At 40.7% G+C, this 27,927-nt stretch overlaps 1 long non-coding RNA gene across 2 annotated transcripts; it reads right to left on the bottom strand.

The window, feature by feature from the left end:
* Window positions 1-280: 280 nt before the first annotated feature.
* LOC126412201 (uncharacterized) lies at window positions 281-27,915 on the bottom strand. 2 transcript variants are annotated; one of them, XR_007575257.1, is made up of 3 exons: window positions 27,631-27,915; window positions 27,494-27,534; window positions 281-518 (listed from the first exon to the last, which is right to left on the bottom strand). It is a non-coding gene; the product is annotated as an uncharacterized LOC126412201 (long non-coding RNA). The 2 variants fall into 2 exon arrangements; XR_007575256.1 differs by having other exon boundaries at window positions 27,669-27,915.
* Between the last annotated feature and the right edge of the window lie 12 nt (window positions 27,916-27,927).

The following is a 27,927-nucleotide window of genomic DNA, read 5'->3' as shown; positions in this document are numbered from 1 at the left end:
GACTATCCAGAACTAATGGAGGAAATAGTGCTACACAACCTGCTGAGCTCTGAACTGTCAAATGCCTCGACGGTGCATGAATATCATAAAATTTTAGTGTGTAACATCAGCTTATGGTAAATAGGAGTGCACTGTAGACTGTTTCATCAGGTCGTTAAGGGGCTTCAAAATATATTGCTCTGTTTGATACTGGAATTCCTATTTAAAAAAATGATAAATAAGCTGTATCAGCTTGTAAATAATACACATTTAGAAATTGATGAATTTTACTTCAGGCTAGAAAATTAGGATGAAATTCCCACTTCCCTTCTTCCCATTCCACTTTCTTCCAAAGTCTGGATCTAATATTTTTTGTTGCATATTTTAAGAAGAGAACTGAGGTTTTTCGTACCAACTATTGAGACAAACCTTGTTTGCATAACAGGATGAATATGATTCTCAAGTCTCAACTCATATGATGTCCAAACTTGGTATCAGCCTGCACTGCGTAACTCACACTCGCTGAAAATCACATTTATCTGTAAAAAATTGAAATGCTGTCATAATCTACTTGTTACGAGGTATAATGTTTAACACAATATGTTAAGTATTAAAGTTTGAAACTATGCACATGTGTTAAGGCAGTGTAACTCACAGTATGCAAATTACCCAGACTATATTCCTCCAGTATTTGAAAATGAGGGCATTTAGTGACTTCCAACAAACTTACAAATTATTTCAAACCTTTCTTAAATTCTTACTATGTGTTCAGTGTTTATGTGGTAAAACTTGCTTCTAGTGTTATGTCATAGTTTATCACTTCTTTACTTTGTTTGTTTCAGATGTTTAAGTTTTTTTATACATAAGAGTTTGATTCTACAAGGAAGTGAGGGTGGGAGATGTTACTGGTTCATTCCTAAACTAAACCACAAAAGAAGAATGAATAAATAAATAACGAAGATCAACATAAGCTGCTTATGTGTCAATAATTATGAAATAATGTTGCATTTTAGACAATATATTTTACAGGTTTTATATTTAATAATAAATTTTGACATTTCAAACAAACTTACAGACATATTAAAATAAAGGATTAAAAAATTATAAAGTTGTTAAAAGATATTCATAAAAATACATTGGAGTGATGTGCAATTGATTGACTGTGTCAAAATTTGTTGTTGAAGTTTAGGAATATTGCATAAATGTACCCAGTGGCAGCGACTTTGCAAACTTGCACTGAAACTTTGGTGATTTACGTTCTCACTAAGACTTTCCAAAGCACTTTTCCCCTGGCTGGAAATTTTGTTCACTTTCTTCACCAAGTACAAATAGTACTTGCACTGTTTTTCTGATCAGGTGCAACCCACAGAAACAGAAGCAGTATCGAGTGCAGCACCAGCCTGTATAAAAGTCATACCTTCCAGCAGGTTTTTATCAGCCATACTAGGGATAATGCGATTCTGTAACATTTCAGCATACTTCACATCTGTCATGCTGACAGTTTGAAAAGCAGCACCTTGCATTTCCTCAAAGGAAAAGTGTCCAGTCACAATTGATGTGGCGAATCCACACCACTCTGCGACTTTCTTGTCATGCAATGGCGTTTCCATGATGGTTTAAGGAGCTGTAGTAGTCCACATTCTGCAGTTGTGGATGCTAACAGAACCTCAAGAGTGCGAAATAGGCTCTGTTGGTCCACAACACATTGGAGAACCTATCATTATCTTCCCCCACTTTTTTGAAGTGCCCACAATGCAAATTCTCTCTGTATCACATAATCAGTGACTAACCGTTCATAATGACACTGTATTTTGTGTGTATAGCATTGGAGGGTACGCCTTAGTGTTCTCCAAATAGATGTGGGTGGAATGCTGGTGTGATATGCAACTTCATGAGGCGCTGACTTCACCATGTAGACATGAACCTGCTAAAGTTTCCATTTATTCCTGAACTGTCCCAGAAGTAGCAGCACTTGTATCTGGTCACACACTACGGGGCCAATCATCTGTAAATGATCTGTGACTTCGAACTTTTTGATCATTTTCTTCACAGATACACTTGTCACAGGGAGTTTACCCATTTGAACAGCAGCAATTGAGATTAAGGTCACAGACAATCTAATCAATCATGACTCGGGATACCAAATCAGCACTGCCTGCAATCCAGCGCTTGAGCTTGTGAAAACTCAATGCAGGACACTCCGGGATTCCACAAGAAATAGAATTGGAGACCGACAGAACAGCCGTGAGACAAGGTATGGGACATTAGAGACCAGATCTGACACACCCCAGATCATGAACTCGACTTCAGAAGACGGCCAGGCCGGGCGAGGACGGTGGAGGGAACACCGGCGACCAGAGAGGGACAATGTAGCTGCGTCTGGTGGGCGCGGACCTCAGACGGAACACGACGCGGCACAGACCGATTAGGGAGCACCCAGCAGGAAACAGAAGTGGAAATCATAGTAACAGCCATGAGATAGAGTACCCAACATCTCAGATCGGGTCTGATACATCTCAGATGACAACCACAACCATTGAGGACGGCCAAAACAAGTGCCAACGGCAGTCGGAACATCCGCGACTGGAGGGGTCTGTTGAAGCCGAGTCTGACGGACATGGACCACAGATGGAACACTTGACTCGGCGCGGACCGATTAGGGAACGCCCAGCTCCTCCCAGGCATAAATAATGGACTCGATCGACCCAAGGACCAGTCTCAGGTAGCACCTGAAGAAGACAGCGAGGCACGTTGTTGAAATATCATGCGAGAACGATGCAAACATCCGGCTGGATTCCCGAATATCCAAGATGTCTACATTAACGGTACCTTTTCCAGTAAAATCAACATGCCGCGATTGCTGACACATCTCTCTCTCTCTAGCTCATTTTATACACAAATCTCATTTGGCATTACTGACATGGTGCTATCTAGTGCCATCTGTTGGCTAGGCTTTGCACTCATTTCTGGTTTCAATAAAAGCCCATGTCATTTCAAGCACCTGTGTTAATTTTCACCGTCTACCTACATTATTCCACGAATCTGTGAATTTTCAAAAGTTGACAGACTTTCGGGTCACCCTGTATATCAACAATAATGCACTACCTGTTCACTCCCACGTTAGGAGATATGTAGATGACACCTCAATATTGTTCTATGGTAGAGAAGATACAGAGCTCGGATTTTTTGCTACTACTGAGGTAACAGGAATTAACTAAATACTTTTAAGAATCAGGGACTCGACGTGAATGTCACCAAACTCAATTATTGGAATTTAAAAAAGGCAGTTCTCACCACACCAATGTAAATAATGAGTGTCACATCTCGACAACCAAAAGTAACATCTGTGGACATAAATGAAATTTTGTGGTGGAAAACTGCTTTAATTTTGCTTGTGGAAAAGTCAGCAGTGACTTAAATATCTTTAGCCAGCTCATAAAGATAGCCCCTACTCAAGTATTAAAAATACTATACTATGAAAAAATGTATCAATTTCTTAACACTTTGAAGACCTGACACTCAGAAGAATATTGGAGCCTAAGAACCTAGCCATTTATGCCCTTATTTAAAGAGTTACTGGCACATATGTAATTGATGTATCTTCAAGAGTAATACACACTAAAACAGATATAAGCTTCAAAATTTATTTTGCATATTTACAATAGCTCTTTGATACATAACAAATTTTAAAATAATGATGACAGGAAGTATAATTACCCTTGTAAGGAAAAAAGTATGAGGTGACTTAATGAGCAATTCGTTCCTCTTGAGCTTCCAAAATTTCTTGCTCACTCAACAAATGACATATTTGTAGCAGAATTACAGCAAATTACAAACCCTAATTAGTACACACACAAAATTACGTCAATGCAATCATATTGGTTCAGCCAATCATGACAGCAGCTGTTATGTTCACTAATGTTCCTTTATAAATAATTCCTGAAATTGACAACAGAAGGCAGCACCAGTCAAGGGGTGGATAGCAAGATGTCTGCATATTGTCCCCATGTGACATGAGTCCAGTTTTCATGTGATCGGGTGTTGAGGCATAGAGAAAATTGTGGCCCAACCAACACTTGGGCAGAAAGTCTTAAAACATAGGATAGGCCATAGACAACCATGTTGAGTTCTCTTTGTGCAGCACAACTAGTTAACAATATATTCAAACAACAGGATGTCCCTGATGAAATAACAATATAAAGATTGTTACTCACCGCATACATGAGGTGCTTAGTGGAGTTTTCGGACAAAAAAGCCCATCTTCAGAATAAGGACTTTTTCCTCCTAAAGCTAAAAGTTGGTAGTCTTAACAATATATTCATTAAACTTTTACATTTTTATGAGACAACCAACTGAACTTATTGGATTGATGTACATGATCACATCATCAGCAAAACTACAGGTACTTTTGGAAAAGAACACAATTAACAATGACAGATAAAAGCCCTTACATCAACAGTTTTATTCAGCTGAACAAACAGCCAAACACTCTAAGAACAAATAAGGGGATTTATTGTAACACAAAATTAAAATTTTTCAGACAGAAAAATGTTTACATTCAGTCAATAAATTTCATGGCACTGTTTGTGATACGAACTAGCAGCATATGATAAATGATAAAAGTGTTAAACATATAAGATGCAATTGTATGTAACATATTTCATAATTGTAATTATTGTCATACTATTACTTCTGATGTTTGCAAAAGCCATTATTTAGTTTGTTCCACATAGGGAAAACGTAAATGAATAAACATATAAAGATAAATAAATACACGTAGGCTGCCATCACTGTGAGAGGGTGGTATGGCTTACTCCCTTGCTCTGCTCTTCTGTCCTCAGTTGGACTGAGTTCTACATCTACATCTACACTCTGCAAACCACTGTGAAGCACATGGCAGAGGATAGTCTCCTAGACCAGTTATTAGGACTCTTTTCTGTTGCATTCATGTTTGGAGCAAGGGAATTATAACTACTTAAATGCCTCTGTGGTGACTATAATTGGTCTAATTTTGTTCTGCGGTTCCTGCGGGAGTGATGTGCAGGGCGTTGTAGTACATTCCTTAACTCATCATTTTAAGCCAGTTCTTTAAACTTTGTAACCAGGCTTCCTCAGGATAGTTTACATCTATTTCAGGTGTCTGGCAGCTTAGTTCTTTCATCATCTCTGTGACACTCTCCTACAGGTCAAACAAACCCGTGACCATTTGTGCTGCCCTTCACTGTATATGTCCAATATCCCTTGTTAGTCCTATTTGGTATGGTGGTATGGGTCCCACCCATCTGGGCAACATTCTAGGATGGGTCTCAGACGTGGTTAGTATGCAATCTCTTTGTAGATTGACTGCATTTCCCTACTATTCTACCTATGAACACTGTCTGTCAACTACTTTACTAACGACTGAGCCTACATGATCATTTCATTTCATATCGCTACAAATTGTTACACACAGGTATTTGTATGAGCTGCCCGATTCCCAACATTTTGTGAGGTCCAAAATTTTACATTTCTGAACATTTACAGCAAGTCACCAATCTTTGTATCATTTAGAAATCTTATCAATATATGACTGAGTATTTTTGTGGCTTTTGTCAGACAGTAATTCATTCTAGATAACTGCATCATCTAAGAAAAGCCTGAGGTTACAATTTATATTGTCTGCAAGGTAATTAGTACACAACATGAATAGCAAGGCTCTGAAGACAATTCCCTGGGGCACACAAAACTTACTTTCTGAATTTGTCGAAGACTCTCCATCCGAGATAAACATTGTGTCCTCCCAACCAAGAAATCTCGAATTTAGTCACAAATCTTGCTTGATACCCCATATGATCGTACTTTTGGCAACGTGCAAATGTGTGGTACTGAGTCAATTACCTTTCAGATTTGGTAGTGAGTCAATTGCCTTTCGTAAGTCAATAATCACTCCATCTGTCCATCTGGCATGACTTTCAGGATGTCACTTCAGTATGAGTTCGGTTTCATATCACTCATGCCTTAATAAAAACTCACGGTTGTTAACTGTATTACTTGTCTTACTGTGTTAAACTGTTAACATAAAAGTAGACGGTTCAATGAGTAGACTGTGACAGTATTATAATGTTTAATACGTGAAATACCTTCCCATGGTTGGCTTGCAAGCTGTGAAAAGAGCACTAGAATGTGCCAGAACAGAGTATCCCAGCAAGTGGATAAAGCGACATCTGTGCATAGAAACAGGCGCTACACGACGCTGACGGCTGCGACGTTCACGCTGTGACCCGGAAGTTGCACATGTGCAGGAGCACCGCACATGTGCAGAATTTCTGGCCGGCCCTGCTGTACCACATAGAAAGGCATAAAAATGAGGTGACACTTCCCTGAAAGAATACTGTACCAGTCCATCATCAAAATGACAATGCAACACCTCAACAATAGTGTGCAAGTGAATAGATAAAAAGATCAACTGGAAGATGAGCCTGAAGCCAAGGTTGGCAACAGAACCAGCACAACAGCTCTGAAGTCAATATATGGAATACAGCAGAATTTAAACTGAAGGTCAGTGACCCATTAAATATGACTTCAAGTTCCCTGAGTAAACTTAATACAAATTTGAAAATCTTATCTACTATCACAATGTCCCATCCACGATCAACAAAACTGAGGACTTTAACATATTGCTAACCAATGAGCTCAGTGATATTTCAGTAGTGCACTGATGGAATGAAGTTAATTTCACAACCAAATTCCAAATTGTATGAACACTATTCCAGAACGAATGATGAACTTTGTGGGTTTGCCATCTTCACCAAACGACATAATGACAATTTGACCCCCCCCCCCCCCCCACCAGTAATTTTAATGATTTCCTATTCAAATAATTGGACATGTTTTTTATGCAAAATAAGTCAGTGGAAACATGATGTCATTGTATGTGGTGACTTAATAATCACTTCCTCACCTAAAATGGAAACACGGAGCATAGCTCAATATTGCATATTCTTCTAAATGAGCCCATTAGAATAACATCCACATTCAAGACAGCCTTAGACCAACTCTTGCAAACAGAAATAACACTACATAAATGTAATGCAGATTCAGCAATCAACAAGCTGTCATATTAAATGTCGATGCAAACAAACACACCTCTAAACCAATTCCACCTACAATTTTACAAAGACATTATACTCCAGACAACCAACATAAACAAAATGTCCTCCAAAGTTAAGAAAAGTGCTCAGAGATGCATGTGGCCAATGATATCAACATAAATTTTAACATATTTCTTGACAAAGTAGATCAATATTTTGAAGACGCATTTCCACAAAAATCAGTAAAGATAAATAATAGTCCGCAAAACAAGAACTGGATTACAGCAGCTATAAAAACCTCCTGCAAAAATGAGAGAACTGGAATATTAGCAGTATTTTAAAAATGATAGATTGATACTCACCATAAAAATGACATGCCAAGTTGCAGAGAGGCACGCCAAAAAGTGTGTTACACTTAAGCTTTTGACCAAAGCCATGCGTACCACCCATATGTACCCTAAAATATTCTGGTGTAGTTATTTCCATCAAAATTTATATAGCTAGGTACAGTAAGTGCTGATACAAACAATCGAGGGCAGCAGAGGGCACTAATGCCTGAATACACAGGTAATCAGTACCATATCTTCAATAATTAAAATTCAGCATGTGTAGCTATTAATTAAAATTACTTCACATGGTAATAAGAGTGTCTGAAAATAAAACATCAATTGACATAAAACATGTGGGAATAAAATCCATATAAAATGTACATACAGCGATAACAGAAAGCTACTAGCCTGGAACAGTTAATGACACATGACTGTGCAAAAGCCAGAATAAAAAGCTTAAAAGTAAAATCACATCTATAAACCAGAACCTTCCAGCATGACAAACAATTGAATATAACCATAAGTGAAAGGTAATTAACAAGAAAGTGACAATTAATTAAAACCTCTATAGTCGATTACACATTCAGGGTGGAATCTCAATGGCACCACCTTGTAACTTCCGTGTAAGAAGTTTGTTTTCCTCTGCCACAGCCTGTGGAAGGAGGGCCAATCTTCTCAGCAATGGTGGCCTGCTGTGGCACTTGATGCTGCTCAAACTGGTAGATTTCTGAATACATCAAAATAATCTAGCATTCAGGTTAAACTCATCTGGTCCATTCAGCAGCAATCCTGGTTGCTGTTTTATATTATGCAAATCTGCCCTCTACTGGCCTCAATTATTCACATACATACAGATGTATCCAGGCCATCACCATCACTTGCTATGTATCTACATATACACATTTCGATATTGATACCTACATCAGAATATTTTAGTGTATGTATGGCTGGTATGCATGGCTGTTAATCATGTCAATATTTTTATTGTTATCATGTATTACTACGCCTGTGCAGATTTTACTTTAGCTAATTGAATTTAGATGGTTACACTACAATTTTTCTATTTGTAACATATCTGAAGACAGCAATGGCCAAAGCGGTAATTGCAAAATTTACAATTTTTGTGATCAAGGTTGACCTTTAAAAATAGTGTCATAACTAGATCGTAGACACATTTACAGAATTTATGTCTTCAGTTGATCAAGTTATTCTTATAACAAATTCTCCATTTCCAAAATCATCCCTGACATTGACCTAAGATAACCTATTGTTCCCATACTCTGCACCCAACTGTTGCCATCACTGTGCACTCCCCCCCCTGTCCTGTCACCTCTTCACAGTTTGCCTCCTCTTGCCTCACAATTATCGCTGTCCTCTGCCGGTTTGCTCACGTCTTTTGCCCTTCTCTGCTCTTCTCCTTACCGCTACCTCCCCCCCGCCCCCCAAACAATTACTTCCTACGCTGTGTTTGCTAACCCTGCCCTGCCACCTCTAGTTCCTGGGTGCTCTGCATGTAGAGCTGGTTCTTATTCTCCCAGCTGTAACCTGCTATCCTTCCTCCTCCTACTCGCCACCTGGGCTTTTGCTCCGACTTAATGTGTTCCAGTTTCATTATAGTGGGAGCAATCGGAGACAGCGGTCCTGTGTGAACGTAAGTGTGTTTTCTTTTCTAGAGAAGGCTTTGGCTGAAACCTTAAATGCTACAGTCTCTTCATTGTGCTTGTTTGCAACTCAAGTCCTCCTTCCATTGAGTATCAACCTATCCTTTTCATAATACTGTTGTTATCCCAATCTGTACATTCCACTGTTTGATTTTGCCTAATGGTTTTTCTTCCATCCCACAATCCAATGATGTTTTCCTTTGTTACATTTCTCTATGTATCAGCTGTCCCATTCATGCACAACGCATGGCTGCGTAATCGCATGGATTGTTGGTGCAGCATCTCATGCCCCAAATTCTTCCTGCTGATGATTATAATTATTTCTACTGATCACATCCCCTCCCTCAACCGCTTGTATTTTCACACGTTTTCCACACCTGACTCTCCCACAAAAACTTGGTGAACATAACCAATCTCTCTTTATTCCAGCATGTGTATTCTCCCACACCTCATCCATCCCATCCCTTTTTCTGACTTTTTAATAAAGTTTTTACATATTTGTGCACATTTTTATGTATTTGTGCATATAGGTACATATTTTTATGCAACTTTTCCTATTCGAGATCTATATCTACATGGATAATCTCTAAATCACAATTAAATGCCTGGCGGAGGGTTCATCAAACCACCTTCACAATAATTCTCTATCATTTCACTCTCGATCAGCACCTGGGAAATGAACACTTACATCTTCTGGTGCAAGCTCTGATTTCCCTTATTTTATTATGATGATTGTTTCTCCTAAGTATGCTGGCGTCAACAAAATATTTTCGCATTCGGAGGAGAAAGTTGGTGATTGAAATTTCAAGAGAAGATTTCACCTCAATGAAAAACATCTTTGCTTTAATGGTGTCCATCCCAAATCCTGTATCATGTCCGTGACAATCTTTCCCCTATTTCGCGATAATACAAAATGTACTGCTCTTCAGTGAACTTTCTTGATATACTCTGTTAATCCTACTTGGTAAGAATCCCAGACTGTGTAGCAGTGATCCAAAAAGAGGATGGACGAGTGTAATGTAGGCAATCTCTTTAGTAGATCCGTTACATTTTCTGTGTTCTGCCAATAAAATACAGTCTTTAGTTTGCCTTCCCCACAACATTTGCTGTGTGTTATTTCCAATTTAAATTGTTCCTTAACTGTAATTCCTAGGTATCTTGTCAAATTTTATGGCTTTTAGATTATGCTGATTTATCATGTAGCCAAAGTTTAACAGATTCCTTTTAGTGTGTGAATGACCGCACACTTTTCATTCTTTAGGGACAATTGAAAATTTCTGCACCATTCAGTTATCTTTTCTAAATTGTTCTGCAGTTTGTCATCATCTTCTGATAGCTTACTAGATGACAAACGACAGCATCATCTGCAAACACCCTAAAAACAGCTGCTCAGATTGTCTCCTAAATTGTTTATATAGATAAGGCACAGCAGAGGGCCTATAACACTACCTTGGCAAATGACAGAATTCATTTGTTTTACTCGATGACTTTCTATCAATTACTATGAACTGTGACCTCTCTGACTGGAAATCACGAATCCAGTTACATAACAGACACGTTCCACAACCAAGCAATTTCAATGAAAGCTGCTTGTGTGATAGAGTGTCAAAAGCCTTTTGGAAATCTAGAAATATGGAATCAATTTTAAATCCTTTATCAATAGCACTCAACACTTCATGTTTGTAAAGAGCTAGTTGTGTTCACAAGTACTATGTTTTCTAAACTCATGCTGACTGTGTGTCAACAGATCGTTCTCTTCGAGGTAATTCATAATGTTCGAACACAATATTTGTCCCGCTGCATATTGACATTAATGATATGGGTCTGGGCCTGAATATTGGTGTGACCTGTGCAACTTTCCAGTGTTTGGGTACAGATCTTTCATCGAGCAAGCGGTTGTATGTGGTAAGTATGGAGCTACTGCATCAGCATATGCTGAAAGGAACCTAATTGGTATAAGTACTTTTCTTACAACCAGAATCTCTTTGGATTTCTGGCCAGGTTTCGAGATAAAATTTTGCTGTGGAAACTATTGTAAGCACCTCGCATTGATGTCCGTGCTAAATTACAAGCTTCTGTAAAAGATCATCATTCTTGAGATTTTGCATTCATTTAAATTTGGCATGCTTTTTTGTTGTTTCTGCAAAAGTGTTCTGACCCGTTCTGTGAACCAAGGGGGATCAGCTTTGTTGTTTGTTAATTTATTTGGTGTAAATCTCTCAATTGCTGTCAATATTATTTCTTTGAATTTAAGCCACATCTGGTCTACACATACATTGCTAATTTGGAAGGAGTGGAGAGTGTCTCTCAGGAAAGCGTCATGTGATTTTTGTCCGCTTTTTTGAATAGGTATATTTATCAATTATTTTTGGAGGATTTGAGGGTTACAATATTCAGTCTCGCTATGACAGCCCTGTGTTCACTAATCCCTGTACCCGTTTTGTTACTGAGAAAAGTGTGTTTCCACAACCATTTACTATTTGTGAGGGCTCATGAAATCACTGCTCAAAATTATTTTCAGAAAATGTGTTTAGTTCAATTTAGGTTGATGATTTATGGATACCTCTGGATTTAAACATGTATTTTGCGGACATGTCAAGGGTAAATTAAAATCACCACCAACTATAAATGTTTGATCGGGTTCATGTTTGAAATGACACGCAAGTTTTCTTTGAATCTTTCAGCAATTGTATAATCTGAGTTGGGAGGTTGGTAAAAAGGACCCAATTATTTTTATATTCTGGTTGCCAAAAATGACCTCTGCTCATACTAACTCAAAGGAAGTATCTGCATGAATTTCCCTACAAGATAAACTACGGGCAGAGTCCTGCTAATCCAAACCCAAGTAATCTGAACATTCGGTTAATCCGAACATGAAAAATGTTTGTCTTAAGTAAGGAAAACTGAGCGGTAAACTGCTGTACATACACACTATTTTAATTTACACAGTACAGTAAACATGTATTAGAAAAATTGGCAAGAAAACATTAGGTTTAAACAATGTATAATAATGAAAGAAAAGCTGTCAAACTTAGTCAAATAGAGTGGACATTTTATCCCTACTTTTTAGATGACAAAAACTCAGTCATTGTTTTTTGGCATAATGAAGACAGTCTGTTATATGACGCATAGTTGCACCATCGTCTTATAAACATCAAATCAGCAGGTATAGCAGTGGGCTGTTGCTCCAAATAACATAGAGCGAAGTCACGAGCTTCTGCTGCATCACTGTACGGCACCAGCTCTCCTTCCTCGCTTTCAGGCTCATTGTCACTTCCATCACAGCAGTCCACTTCTTCTTGGTCTTGAGTCACAGCAGTAACTAAATCAGCATCAGTAAGCTTCTCCACACATGCCCCAGCCACTGCCATTCACTCATCTACATCTCCTTCACTAGCTTCTTCACATCTATGGGTTGTCTGTATCATTTGTAGTAGATTTTCCTCTTCATTTTCAACTAGGTTGTCCTGAAATTCAAGAGATGTCCACAGTATTCTCCACAATTTTCTCACCGAAATATTCTGCCATGCCTCAGCGGCCCAATAAATAGCATCCTCCACAATGGTCTTTTATATTTTGACCATTAAAGGAATGCTATCATCTTGGATCAGCATTCTTAACCCTTCAAGCGAGTAGTTTCCGGTTGCGCGCCTAGCCTACTGGCGATAGTTTATATGACTGGCTTGCCCCAGAATGCAGCGTTTCAGTGAAATTGCTCTAGGACGGGAATTACTTGTTCAAATTTTACGAAAATTTCAGGAATTGGTATCAATACATATTCATAACGATTAAAACATACATTGTGACTTAAAATGAATTCTTAGTGTGGTATATTTTGAAACAATGTCCTACACCACAGTCCTTGCACCAGAACAATGTTTCCTTATGTTTCCCCGTCTTCTTGCAGCAGGCTTACTCTTCTTCTCTGTGGGTAGGATCTTCTCAATAAAATGCCTTGCTGTGAGCTGTTCAGGCACAGGAGTTTTTGAAGGTCACCTACATCGAGGTGAAGTTACATTCTTCCCGTGAATTTCCAGCAATTGTGTTATGAGCAGAAGCCTGAAATTTATACGTGTTTCTTCTGTTGTTTTTTCGCTAGCATTGTAAAAAATAAAAGCATTGTGCACTGCAACATTCATCAGCCTTCTAAACATTTTCATATACCACTTTACACCTTTCTTCCTTTCTGTGAGGAAAGGTTGTAGTTTCTGATCCTTCAAATCTACACCACCCATAAAACTATTGTACTCTTTTATGCACTGAGGCTTCCTTACCTCATTGCCCCTTTTGGTTGCCATAATAACTACATCATTATGAAATGCAGAAATAAAGGCAACCTGCTTTTTATCCATCCATTTCAGTACCATTACGCCGTGTGAATGATGTGCTACGAGTTCACCTTTCTTCAGTTTTCCACGTCTCAAGGCATCAGGTACATTCTTCCTATTCAGTCGAAGTGTGTCAGCTACATTCATACCTCTTTCCTTGAAAACGTGGCTCAAAAGGACACGGTTATAATAATTGTCCATCCAGAGCATATGGCCTAAGCTGAAAAGAGGCTCAACAAGCTTCACTACAATCTGACTGGTTTTCAGGGTATCTGCAGAAAGAAATTTCGTTTCTATTTCTGTGGAACTTCCTGCATAAATAATAAATTGCCATAAATAACCTGTGGAAGATTCGCAGATCTCATAGGACTTTATACCAGACTTTGCTGATTTTAGAGGTTTTTATTGCCAGCCTTCATTTCCATAACGTAAGAGATTCATCAACAGAAATGTTTTCTCCCATGTTGTAAGTATTTCTAAATGTATCATTCAAGTGCTGAATGACGGAACCCAACTTGAACAATCTCTTAGTGCCTTCAGATGTATTCAGTTCTTCGCTGTTTACAAAATGAAGGAATCTGCAATGTAGCTCAAACTGTCTTGTTGCATACTCTGGTAAAAAATCTGCGTATTCAAAAACGGATGCTTGCTGAAATACGACTTTATGTACGGTTTCTGAATAATTCCCATCAACATCTGCAGTGCGAAAAACACACAACCGCTCATCTTTGTCAGTATCTACCCAGTTACGTAGCCTAGAACAAGGTTGTAGAACGGTCAACAGTCTGTTTTTGTATACAATCTGCAGCACAACGATTAGTTTCACACACGTCTGTTTCTATGATGGTTTCACCAAAATACAGCTTGAACACTTCAGCTGCAGAATTTACCTGTATCACAGGTCCACATTTACCAATGAATGGTGTTTTCAAAGAGACATAAGTGCTGTCAACTTCTTGCCATTTCCAGTCTTCTTCATTCCGTGCACGTTTCACTGGTGCACCTTGTTCAAGGTCATCATCACTGTCCGCCGTTTCTTCTTCACTTCTTCTGGGTGTTCCTTCAAACACTCAAAATAACTTTCATCGTCAACATCTAGATCACTCCCGCTGTCATTTGTACTATCTAAACCATTCGTCGGTTCACTGAGAATTTGCTCAGAGGTAAGACCACGCGAAGTGTTTGGCTGCATCGAGTGTGTCGCTCGGACTGTAATATATATAATTTCTCCAGACTGCCTCACTTCGTGACAAAGATCTTCGATGCAGAGCAGCACAGATATGTCTGTAGTTAGCTGACGAAGTAGTATCGGCTGTCAACAGATGGCAGAGGAATGCAGTTTTACCTCCAAGACTGCAACTGGAGAGTACGTGGTCGGGATGCCGCCAGTGCGGACATTCGCAGTGCGCGAGTATGTACTCTAGCTCCCGGCTAGAGGGGTTAAAAAATGTTTTCTGCAAATCAGTTTTAATATTTGCAGTATGCCCTGGTCCATCAGCTGTAGAAGTGGAGTAACATTCGGAGGCCAAAAACTTCGCCACAATTTCTCCACCACATAATTCCTCAGTGCAGTGCTGGGGTGAAATGATGCGTTATCAATCAAAAGGATTGCATGGGGAGACAAATGATTTTTCTTAGGAAACCATCGAACAAAGGGAACAAACTGGCCATGAAACCATTCTTTGAACAGCTAACCATCCATCCATCCATGCTTTTTTCTAGTTCCAATAATAAATGAGCAGAGACTTCATGTTGCAGTTTTTAAAAGCTCTGGGCCTAGCAGATTTTCCGATCAGCATTAAAGGCAGCTTGTGATCACCAGCAGCGTTGCTGCACGCTATTGCATATTTTAAAACCAGGAGCATGGTCTTCTGCTTTTGACGCCAGGCTTTTTGTTGGCAATTCCCTGAAATTAAGGCCAGTCTTGTCAGCATTATAAATTTGTTGGGGAGAAAACTTTCCCCCTCATCATGTTTTTGAAACTCACCCAATTACTCCTTTGCTGCATCACGGTCAGAAGAAAGCTTCTCTCCAGTAATTGTTAGCTGACAGATTCCATGATGTTTTTTGAATCAGTCCCACCAAACAGTATTCACACTAAAAGGCTCATAACCTACCATTAACTAGTTCAGGTTAACAGCCTTCTCCTGAACCAGTGCTCCACTAAAAGGAGTTCCCTTCTCTTTCCTGCGTAAACCAAAGCAAAGAGCTACATGCACTTTATCATACTGGGATTGTTTCAAAGTTTGCCGAATTTCGAGTGTTTTTCCCGAAGACGTTGCACAGGGCTGTTCAAACTTCACTCGGTTCTTCTTCCAATCACAAATAGTTGCTTTACCAACATCCAGTTCCATTGCCAGTTTAGGTACATTCTCAACATTGTCTATCCACTTCAAAGCATTCAGTTTTTCTTTGAGAGTTAACGTTGTATGTTTCCATTTACTTATGACGAAAATACGTACACCACTGCACCTGAACGAATACAATACAACTGTTACTTGTACCAGCGATCGATAACTAAAATAACCAAGCGCTTTGCGAGTCACCTGGCAGTGCGATGACCTCAGACGCTACAAAGCTCTCAACAATGCACAACAGCAAGAGCAGGGAGTGAGAGTGAGCCACTGTTCCCACACTTGTTACCATGGTGTACCTAATTATCTGCTTGGTATACTTGATTCTAGTAACTCGTCACCGTAAATCTGGCTTATCTGAACAAATGTGTAATCCAAACAAGGTCCAGTCCCAATTAGTTCGGATTAACAGAATTCTACTGTACGTCTAACAGTAACAAACTCACCACCGCCAATTGAGTTTAGCCTATCCTTTCGGATCACCATAAGATTCTTCACAAAAACTTTGGTAGAACTTATCTCCGGCTTTGGCCAGCTTTCAGTGCCTATAACAATTTGAGCATCAGTGCTTTGTATTAGCATTTGGAGCTCAGATACTTTTACAAAATAGCTATGACAATTTACAACTGTTATACCAATGGTTCCTGTACCTGCATTCTTCCTATGTTCGACCTGCATCCTTTGAGACTGAAGCCCTTTTCGTCTTTCCCCAAGACCCTCTAACTAAAAAACCGCCCAGTCCACAGCACACAGCCCCCGCTACCCGTGTAACCACCTCCTACATGTAGTGTACTCCAGACCTATTCAGCGGAACTGGAAACCCCATCACCCTATGGTACAATTTTAGAAATCTGCAGCCTACACAGCTGTAGAACTGTCTGAGCATCTGATTCAGATCCAACCCCCCCCCCCCCCCCCACTCGGCTTTGTACCAAAGGTCCGCAATTGGTCCTGTTGACAATGCTGCAAATGGAGAGCTCTGCTTTCATCTCGCTACCAAGACTGGCAGCATTTACCAATTCTGAGCCGGTTGAAACCAGAGAGAATCTCTTCTGATCTGAAGTGACATCATTGGTATCAATGTGAGCCACCAACTGCAGTTGGCTGCACCCCGTGCTCTTCATGACGTCTGGAAGGACCTTTTGCTGTGTCTGGAATGACTCCACCCAGTATGTACATGGAGTGCACATTCACTTTCTTCCACTCCTTGGCAGCCATGTCCCTAAGGGGCCCATAATGCACCTACCACCGGAGCTCCCAACTACCAATAATCCCACCCTCTGTGATTGCCCGAATTTTGCAGGCTCAGAGGTTTCCTCTGAAACAGGACAAGCAAATACATCTGACTTTGGGACAGTGTCAGCCACAGACAGCACCTGGAACCTGTTTGTCAGACTAACCAGGGAGCCTTACGTGCAGCTACACCATGAGGCAACCGCCTACTCGACCATGGGTGAGTGGTCAACCTCAGCACAGCAGTAACTGGGCTGGTCAACAGTGCATGGGCCGATCAGCGTATTCAGTTGTGCTGAGGTCCACAGGATTTGCACAGCCGGCCCACAACAGTGATGCCCATCCACTATGTAACCAAAGCCATCACAGCCTAGAGCTGAGAACGAAGTGTCACCAACTTGGCTTGCATCTGCACACAGCCATCAGAGTCCTTATCTGTACTAAAGACCGTGGAAAACTACACTATACAGACAAACAACAGCAATCGACATGCACTATGGAACTCTACTGTAGACACAAAGGAAAACACAAAACTGTCTCTAATAAATTAGATTAACATGCATAGATTCAAAAACTGAACTACCAAAGCGCACAGGTGAGACTACGTAATTTGCTGATTAGGAGCTTGAATATGTCACAAAATCAATTTACTTTCCAATGCAAACAAAAATGTGGGAACTGTGTCTATTAAATATTAAATTAACAGGCAGAAACTCAAGAAGCTAAACTAGTAACGCACACAGATGAAATTAAGTAATTCGCTCCTGGTTAGGAATTCATAAAAGTCACAAAATTGGTTACTTCCCTGTGACTCCTTGTGTCTCAACTGGTTGCTGCTGACTGATTATCCAGCTCCAATCACAACCACCTAATGCCTTCGTTGCTACAGCCCAGTCCCACACCCTGTTCCTTAAGGCTGCCTAAACAATTGGATCTCCCCCAAACAGTTTAACCATAAAAATTCCTTTCTCTGGATCTCAATCCATCCTTTCACAATGACCTTCACTTTTTCAGATTCTGCCAGCCCCTGTCCATTACAATACCGATACTGCGGAAACACTTCTCCACAGCAGAGGCATCCCAGAACCAGCTCTGCTCCCTCTGCAAGATACTGTTGCTGTGTAAGCACACCTTTGAAATTGAGTCCCTTGCACTACAGCACCTGGAGGGGCATTCCAGACACCACATCTGTAAGTTACTCAGCCTGCTGGCATCCTACTGCTGCCTGGGGGCACAACTCAATATCAATCCTGCCTCTTCATCAACCCCTCGTACCACACACACCCTGCCTAGGCGATCTTTTCAACTTGCCATGCACCTCCAAAACTCCCTTCGTAACTCCTCTAAGCCCAGGGCTGAAACAATCAAAGAAAACTGAAGTTAACCTTTCCACAAAAATCCTTAGCTACACAGGAGTTTCAGCCCTACACACAAATTTAACCTTGTGGGACTTAACCAAGACCTACTCTCCATCTCACAATCCCTGCAATGCAAACACTCCTCTGCCACCAATACCTCCAACAAATGCCAGCCTAATCAAAACACTGGACCCTGCCTCTCTCAGTTCATACCATCATCCAAAAATGATCCACCTCCCACATAACCACCCCCTCGTCATCTGTCAGGAAATCCTTTCCTCCACCTCGGCCTCCTCATCCTCCCCCAGTCCCCTTCCTAAGAACAACAACCTTTCAGCAGAGGAAATGACAGCCATACACGACCTCAAAACAAACCCTGACCTAGTCATCCTATCTGAACACTAAGATCATACCGCTGCCATTATTAATCGCAGTTACTGCCTGACAGAAGGCCTCTGCCTGGCTCCTCCACCTATAAACTCTGCTAGAGTGATCCCATCCAAGAAGTCCAACATAAACACCCATCCCTGCCTGAAGCCTTAGGCTATTCCCAGAACCTACCCCTAAATCCATTTCCCTCCTCACTTCCATGACACCCTGTAAGCCTGCCTTCTACATGCTCACCAAATCCACAAACCTAACAATCCTAAATGACCTATTGTTGCTGGTTACTGTTTTCCCACTGAAAGCATATCAGCCCTCACTGACCAACATCCCGAGCCTATTGGCTGAAATCTAGCCTCACACATCAAAGACACCAATCACCATCATCACTGACTCTCCACCATCCCCACCCCTTTTCCTCCTGAAGCCTTATTCATCAGAGTTGATCCTACACCCCATACAACATTCCTCATGCCCGCGGTCTTGCTGCTAGTGAACAATACCTCTCCAAACACGCTTCAGACTCCTGGCCCACTACCTCATTCCTAAGACCCTGCACTAACTAATCCTAACACACAACTACTTCTCCTTTGAAGGGAAGGTATACAAAGAAATCCACTGCACAGCAATGAGTACACAAATGGTACTCTCCTATGCCGCCTTATTTCTGGGTCGTTTAGAGGAAACCTTCCTTAGCCTGCCATAAACCCAAACCTCGTCTTGTTCAGGTTCACAGATAATATCTTCATGATCTGGATTCAGGACAAGGACACCCTATCCTCTTTCCTTCACAACTTCAACACCTACTTAGCCATTCACTTCACTCAGTCTTCCCCAAACCAACATGCCATCTTCCTGGACATGTACCTTGTCTTCTCTGATGGCTCAACCCACACCTCTGACCACATTAAACCCACCAATGACCAAAAGTGCCTGCATTTCGACAGCTGCCATCCCTTCCACGTTAAAAAATCCCTCCTGAACAGCCTGGCTGCCCAGGGACAGCATATCTGCGGCGACAGGAACTCCCTTGTCCAGTGTACTAAATGTCTCACAAATGCTTTCACAGGCAGGTACTATCCCTCAGACTTGCAAACAGATTTCCCAAGGTGTATCCCCACATGCCCCCAATTCTCCCACTATCCCTACAAACCAGCTATAAAGTATTGCCCCCTTCATCACCGAGCCTGGAACAACTGACCCACATCCTTCGTCAGAGCTCTGATTATCTACAGTCATGCTCTGAAATTAGGGACATCGTACCCAAGATCCTTCTCATGCATCCTACAGCAGTGTTCCATCATTCACTAAACGTCTTCACAACATCCAACTTGATCCTTACACAACTCCGAATCCCAAATCCTTGCCACAAGGGGCATATTCCTCAGGAAGATATAGGTGCAAGACATGCCCAATCCACACACTCACTACTTCCTATTCCAGTCCTGTCACAGGCCTATGCTACTCCATCAGAGGCTGGGCTACCTGTGAAACCAGCCATGTCATATACCAGTTCTGCTACAATCATTGCTCAACTCTTTATATTGGCATGACTATCTCCAAGTTGTCCATCAGGATGAATAACCACTGTCAAACTGTGGCCAAGGGCAAAGTGCACCATCCTTTGGCACAATCAAGCTGAACGTAACATGCTCGATATTAATCGCTGCTTCACAAACCGAACTATCTGGATCCTCCCTTCCACCACCAGCTTTCCTGAACTTCGTAAATGGGAGTTATCCTTACAACACATTCTCCATTCCTGAAATCATCCTGGCCTCAACATATGCTAACCCAACTGTTTCCACCCGCTCTGTCCTGTCATCACCTAACAATTCACCTCCCCTGACCCCCATTGTGCACTGCCCTTTGCTGGTAGATTCACTGGTCTTTTCCCCTTCTCTGATCCTCTCCTTTCTGCTCCCTGTTTTCCTCCCCCTCTCCTTCAGCCCTGTCCTACCACCTCTAAACCCTACATATTCCACCAGGCAGTGCTGTTTTTTCTTTCCCCAGCCATACCCTGCTATCCCTCCCCCTTCCAAGCTCCAAGCAAGAAGCTGCAGTTTAGTCCCGAGAAAGCACTCCTGCTTTTTTTCTAGAGCTTTTTAAAAATGGGCAGAAACCTTTTAACGTCACTTTTCACAGGTCAATATCTAAAAAAGTTTTGACAAAGTTGACTGGAACACACTCTTCGAAATTCTGAAGTTCGGAGGGGAAAAATACAGGGAGCAAGAGCCTATTTTCAACTTGTACAGAAAACAGATGGCAGTTATGGAAGTCGAGGGCCATGAAATGGAAGCAGTGGTTGAGAAGGGAGTCAGCCAGGGTTGTAGCCTATCCCCAGTGTTATTCCATCTGTACAATAAGCAAGCAGAAACGGAAACCAAAGAAAAAAATTGGAGCAGGCATTTACATTCAGGGAGAAGAAATAAAATCTTTCAGGTTTGTCAATGACATTGTAATTCTGTTAGAGACAGCAAAGAGCAGCTGAATGGAATGGACAATGTCTTGAAAGAATAATGGGAAATATGGAAGCATCTGATCCTGCCCGTCTGCTTTGACTCATGACATCACAAATATGGCGGAAACGACCATGAACCACGATTCTAACATGGTGCATATAATGTCGGTACGTACACATTACGAGGACGAAAATACATCGAAAAACAAACACACACACACTTTCCACAAAAAGCCTAATGACACTAACGGGACAAGTGCGGGAAATGGGATGTTTTCGGGTGGGGGCAAACTAAATATAAACAAATTTAGACACCCACCCCCATACACAACCACACAAAACGACGAAAAAAACCAACATCAAAAAACTCCCCAAATACCATTAAACACAATATCATCTGGAATTAGACACTTCCCTTGACCTATATAGCTCAACAGCAGCTCCCGATCCCATAAATTAGGATCAAACACTTCCCTTGGCCTATATAGCACAAAACATCACAAAACACAGCCGACACTCTAACAATTCTGGATAATGAGCAAAAGCAAATTGAGCCCATTACACCACACAAACGACAACCCTGAACATACCACCAGAGAGCACAACAAACCACAACACGACGACATCTACAAACACGCCACACTCACAAGCCAAACTCGGCGCCGTCATGACGTCATACACGACAACACCCGTACGTCACGGGTCAAAGCTGACGCGTGGGATCGGACGCTTCTGTCGACCCAGATAATGAAATGTAGTCTAATTAAATCACGTGATGCTGAGGGAATTAGATTAGGAAATGAGTCACTAAAAGTACCAGATGAGTTTTGCTGTTTGGGCAACAAAATAACTGATTATAGCAGTAGAGAGCATACGGGTCAATCCATTTCAGATCGACCAAAATAAATAAAATTTGTTGCTCAACCTTTTTTTTTTTTTTTTTTCCTGATTTTTGTATCGTGTACCCTATAGGTAGACACACACATAGCACTGTTTGAAAAATTATTGTAAGCTGTAATTTTTTACTGCCAGCCATTTTTAAAATGACGGTTGGGCAAATTTTAATGGGAAACGTGGTTTGCAGAAAGTTTATTATTGTAAAAGATATCAGGCTAATTCAAAACCCAACATGTTCAGTATAAAATGAACCACAGAAACACATTTTTCTATCATGCAAGAATGTCTACAAACTCTTTTTGTAAAGACTCTCAAAAAATTTCTCAATCATTACTTTTTAAGACCATAAATTTTTATGAAGGAAGTGAGACTCATTAATAACATGTTATTTCTGTGTTGTGTACTTACAAAACTACCTGCAGTATAAGTTTTAGTCCCGAGAAGGCACTCCTGTTTGGTTCCCCTCCCCCTCCCAGAGCTTTTCAAAAATGGACGGAAACCTTTTAATGTCACTTTTCACAGGTCAATATCTAAAAAGGGACTGAATGAAAACAATTAAAAATTTTACAGAATATTCTTTACACTTATAGGAATACCGCATAAAAAGATTATGACTGAGACTCACCTACAGAGATAGTAACAGAGCAGTGAATTTCAGTAACACCCCAACACTTCTTGATGCTCGTTCAGTGCCAAGTTAGCAAACAAGGGCACCAATACATTTGTTGTACTACACTTGTGTACAGTATACACACAATGTTTCTCATATGTTTAGATTTAAACTTCAGCGGTACCTACTAGCCAGCTGTAATTTATATTAAAAAGAGTTAAACAAACTTGACATTTCATTGCATAATTTATCAGTTATGTTCTGCATTCCACCAGACACTGTTGAGAGTTCCAATGGAGTAACTTTTTGTTTTTTGTACTATTTTCAGAAATACGGAAGCGTCCGATCCCACCCGTCGGCTTTGACCCATGACGTCACAAATATGGCGGAAACGATCATAAACGACAATTCCAATATGGCGGATATAAAATCGTTGCATACGTATCATAAAGACGAAAATACATAGAAAAACAACACACACACACAGGTTTCACAAAAAGCCTAATGACTCTAACGGGACAAGCGTGGGAAATTGCGGGTTTTTGGGTGGGAAGAAACTAAATATAAACAAATTTAGCCACCCACCGCCATACAAAACCACGCAAGATGACTAAAAAAAATCAACATCACAAAACTCACCAAATATCACAAAACACATTATCTGGAATCGGACGCTTCCCTTGACCTATATAGATCTACAGTAGCTCCCGATCCCATAAATTGGGATCGAATACTTCCCTTGACCTAAATAGCTCAACAGCAACTCCCGATCCCATCTCCCAATACAAAAATCAAAATACACCGCAAAACATTACGAACAAACACTTCCCTTGACCTAAATATATCTACAACAGCTCCCGATCCCATAAATTGGGATCGAACACTTCCCTTAACCTATATAGCTCAACAGCAGCTCCCGATCCCATCTTCCAATACAAAAATCAAAATACACCGCAAAACATTGCGAAAAAACACTTCCCTTGACCTACATATATCTACAGCAGCTCCCGATCCCATAAATTGGGATCGAACACTTCCCTTGACCTATATAGCTCAACAGCAGCTCCCAATCCCATCTCCCAATACAAAAATCAAAATACACCGCAAAACATTACGAACAAACACTTCCCTTGACCTACATATATCTACAGCACCTCCCGATCCCATAAATTGGGATCGAACACTTCCCTTGACCTATATAGTTCAACAGCAGCTCCCAATCCCATCTCCCATTACAAAAATCAACATACTCCACCAAACATTGAGATTGAACACTTCCCTCCAACTATAGAGCTCAACAGCAGCTCCCAATCCCATAACTTAGGATCGACCACTACCCTTGACCTATGTAACTCAAAAACATCTCCCAATACGAATACCAATACCAACCTTCACAGCCACAAATTTCAATGAAACACTTCCCTATACCCCAATACACAACACATACGCCAAAAACAAAAAAATGAGAACTTACCACAAGAAAGTTCCAGCCCCACAAACTAGATTGGCCAACACACACACACACACACACACACACACACACACACACACACACACGCAAACCAACGAAAACATACTGTACCAAAAGAAAAACCCAACCCACCCACACCTCAACCCCCTCCCCCCCCCCAACCCCAAAATAAAAAACCCACAAAAAACAAATGCAACATAAAAAACATCTCAATCACACACTACAACTCAACAAAAACTTCAACAAAATAGATCCTCCACAACTAAAACAAAAAACAAACACACTCCCCCTCCCCCCCACCTTAACAAACACTATACAACAAAATAAACCACCCACCCCACCCTGAACCACAGCCACCCACCCACCTACCCAGCCCACCCTAACTAACCACTTTCAGCCTATACATTTTACCCACAGCCCTTAAGAAAACCCGAACAATACAATAGCCCTCTGGGACACTCTTCCGCCAACAGTACTCATCTAAATGAGACTGAAGGTTGGAAGAGCGCCTCTTCCCCCTCCCAAGAACTCACTTAACCGCCCCCCCCCCCCCACATCCCCTCTATTGTATTAGTACAAGCCCCTGTCTCATAATTCTTAAACTCTAAACTATGGTTCACTACTAAATGATTAAATCCCCTCTCACCCAACCCCCTATAAGAAGAAAAAGCATCAGAAACTATTGTGGACCCCGGCTCTATATATTCCTCAATTAAACCCACTAATTCAGCTTTCGACCTCTCTTCCACAACCCTAAAAACACATTCGGAACCCCCACCCCCCGGAACAACAGCCCCCCACACCCAAAGACCAGCCACAGACTTCCCCCTCCCATACTTCCTTTTCCCAAACTGTGACTCGTCCACCTCCACAACCACCCCATGCCCCCCCAACTTACCCCTGTACTTAATAAATTCCGAACACACTTCACAACAAAAGGAATACCAATCTAAAACAGTCCTCTCACTCACACCAGTCTCATGCGCGCAAAAACTCTGTGGGGATCTATAACAAAAATAATATGTAACAAGCACAATCTCACGCATGCCCAATCTAGACTTCTCGAACCAGGTACCGCGCCGTATGGAACGCCATATGTCATCTTTGTGCCAGCGCCACATGTAACCGTCCCTGGTCCGAGAGGCCAGAACTTTAACCAATTTCATCGGTTCGCGGCACACACCGCACTTCACGACCTCGGCAATTAAGCCAAATAGCTGAAGGAATTTAATCAGCTCTAAAGCTGTGTCCCCCATCATAGCCCTCAACCGACAACTATTAATCTGGTCTTTCATATCCATTCCTGAACAAAAAACCACAACCGAATACACTTAATAACAAACCCACCCGACGTACAGCAATCATCATTACATTAACCATCACACAAAACCGTTAACTCACTGATACAAATTCCGCTTCAAAAAGACGCACGCAGCACTCACCACTGAGCAACAGCAAACTGAGCCCAACACACAAACAAACGAAAACCATGAACATACCACCAGAGGGCACAACAAACAACAACACGACATCTAAAAACACGCCACACTCACAAACCAAACTCCGCGCCGTAATGACGTCGCACACCACAACACCCTTACGTCACGGGTCAAAGCCGACGTGTGAGATCGGATGTTTCTGTTGACCCCTATTTTCTTTAGATTCATCCAGCAGTATCACTTTTGGAAAGTTGAAAGGCAGTTTTTGGTCCAGAAGGGTGAAAGAGATGCGCAAAATATCACTGTTATCTTCTCTTTTGTCTTCAAATTTTCTACGCCACCACGTCTCATCATACATACAAACAACAAATTATTATTTGTGAAAGATGATACGTTTGTATGTAAAAAGTATTGCAGTTTAAAAGCATCAAAGTTAGAGCCTTTGGAAGCAACAAAAACATCTTATTTGATTGTCACGTATGTATACACTTCTGGATAGCTTCTTATTCCTTTAACTGGCAAACATTCAAATCTCTCAGTCAGTTTTGTTTTGATTTGTTCAATTTTAGGTGAAGAAACAAATATGTATTTAACTGCAGTAACATTCTGACGACAGTATTTGAACATATCTTGCAGAATCAGGGGATCTGTTCTGTGTAAGGTCTTTGTAGGTGAGCCTGTGTAACTTCAGTTTGTTGTTCAGCCTATCCCATCAGAATAATTCTTGCCATGTGATGAGGCAAAGAAATTCCACTCTGCTAGTAAACCAAAATATTAATGAAGATTCTTTTATTTTTCTACTGGCTGCTTGCACTATTGCTAAAGTAAATGACCATTTCAATATTACGTGTGATATTCTTAATTTCCCTAATGAAGTAATGTGGAAATGTGTACACAGTTGTGGTATTGTGAACAAGCGGTTCACTAACTACGCAAACTGATTTGCAACACATCTCCTTTTTATGGTGATGACAAACATATGCAGTGTCACTTGTGTATTAGTCCAGCGACACCTCTGAATTTCATCCTGCACTATAAAAGTACAATTTTCTGAAAAATCACCAATCACTAAACAGTGGGGTTCTTTTAAGTTTTCTTTCATTTCCCTAAAATATTGGACTTGAGGTTTTCAGATAGCTTGATGGGATGTTAAAAGCAGCAGCTTATCAACATGAGAATGGAAAAATACCTCACTGGGCAGTATCTGTGTAATGAGCTCAGATCTACTGATTTGTACTTTTGGTTGAAAATTACTGTGCAGGGCAAAGTGTCAAGTTACTTTCTTAAAAGACATGGAGGGTATCTGATCTGGGACATTCTGCACAGGTGTCACACACAGAGTAGCAGCTCTCTGATAAGCTGAAAGCTACTGATACCAGTAGTGTGACCTGAAGCTGAAATACACCATTTTTTTAAAAATAATTAAAGACAGTCACTGTGTAGTATGCCTACCTGTAAATGAAACAGCCTGCACTGAACTAAAGAAATTATAAGTTACACGTAGATGTAAACGTCTGTAAATATGAATGATAATTACTTATTTAGTGTCTATACAGCTCCTAGATTGTCAAATCAATCATATTAATGTAAATGAGATTGTGTGTTAACATTTGCACATAAATATCACGCTTGCAAGAGCCACTATTTGATGACAAGCAAACAGACACGTAAATACAAAATAATTATGATGATGATGATGATGGTGACAGCTATATCAATCTGCAAACTGTTGCAACCTGTAAGGTACTACTGTGACTTGCTAAATTACTCCGCAAATGTTAAACAATGCTGTCCAACCGTACTGCCCATATACCGTCAAAACCATTCACTACATCCATTAGGCCTACTTCATTAAATTTAGGGCAAATTCCGCGGAATGCGCAAACAAATATAACAGATCCATTACTTAATGAACTTACTTGGCGAGTCAGGTTTGTAAACGTTGCGCTCTGTTAACAGACTGAAACAGAAAGATGTCGATAAAAACGAATAGGACAGTAATAATCCTGCACCATTAACTTTAATTATTTGAAAATACTGGTGACAGTAAAAAGACCTGTAAGAAAGAACAACGCTATACAGCAAGTGACGAACTTTTGAATTCCTTCATGATACAGCGTCCATTTCACTAGGATTGTCTTCGCTATCGTGTGTCCATTTATGTGCATGTTGACATTCGATATGTAAAAGTTACTTGCCATTTTTTTCAATGTTATTCACTTTTTAACACACTGCAACTGCTAAAACTTACGAAATTAATCAGTAACCCAGTTCTCCGGCACTGTAACTGCACGAAACTACAAACAAAATACAAACCGTTGGCTCGTTTCCCACAAGGCTGTGGACTCTGGGA

This window comes from Schistocerca serialis, chromosome 7 (genome assembly GCF_023864345.2).
Source record: "Schistocerca serialis cubense isolate TAMUIC-IGC-003099 chromosome 7, iqSchSeri2.2, whole genome shotgun sequence".
In the NCBI taxonomy this organism is placed as follows: domain Eukaryota; kingdom Metazoa; phylum Arthropoda; class Insecta; order Orthoptera; family Acrididae; genus Schistocerca; species Schistocerca serialis.
Note: the sequence above shows the minus strand (reverse complement) of the source record. Positions and strands in the feature narration are given on the sequence as shown.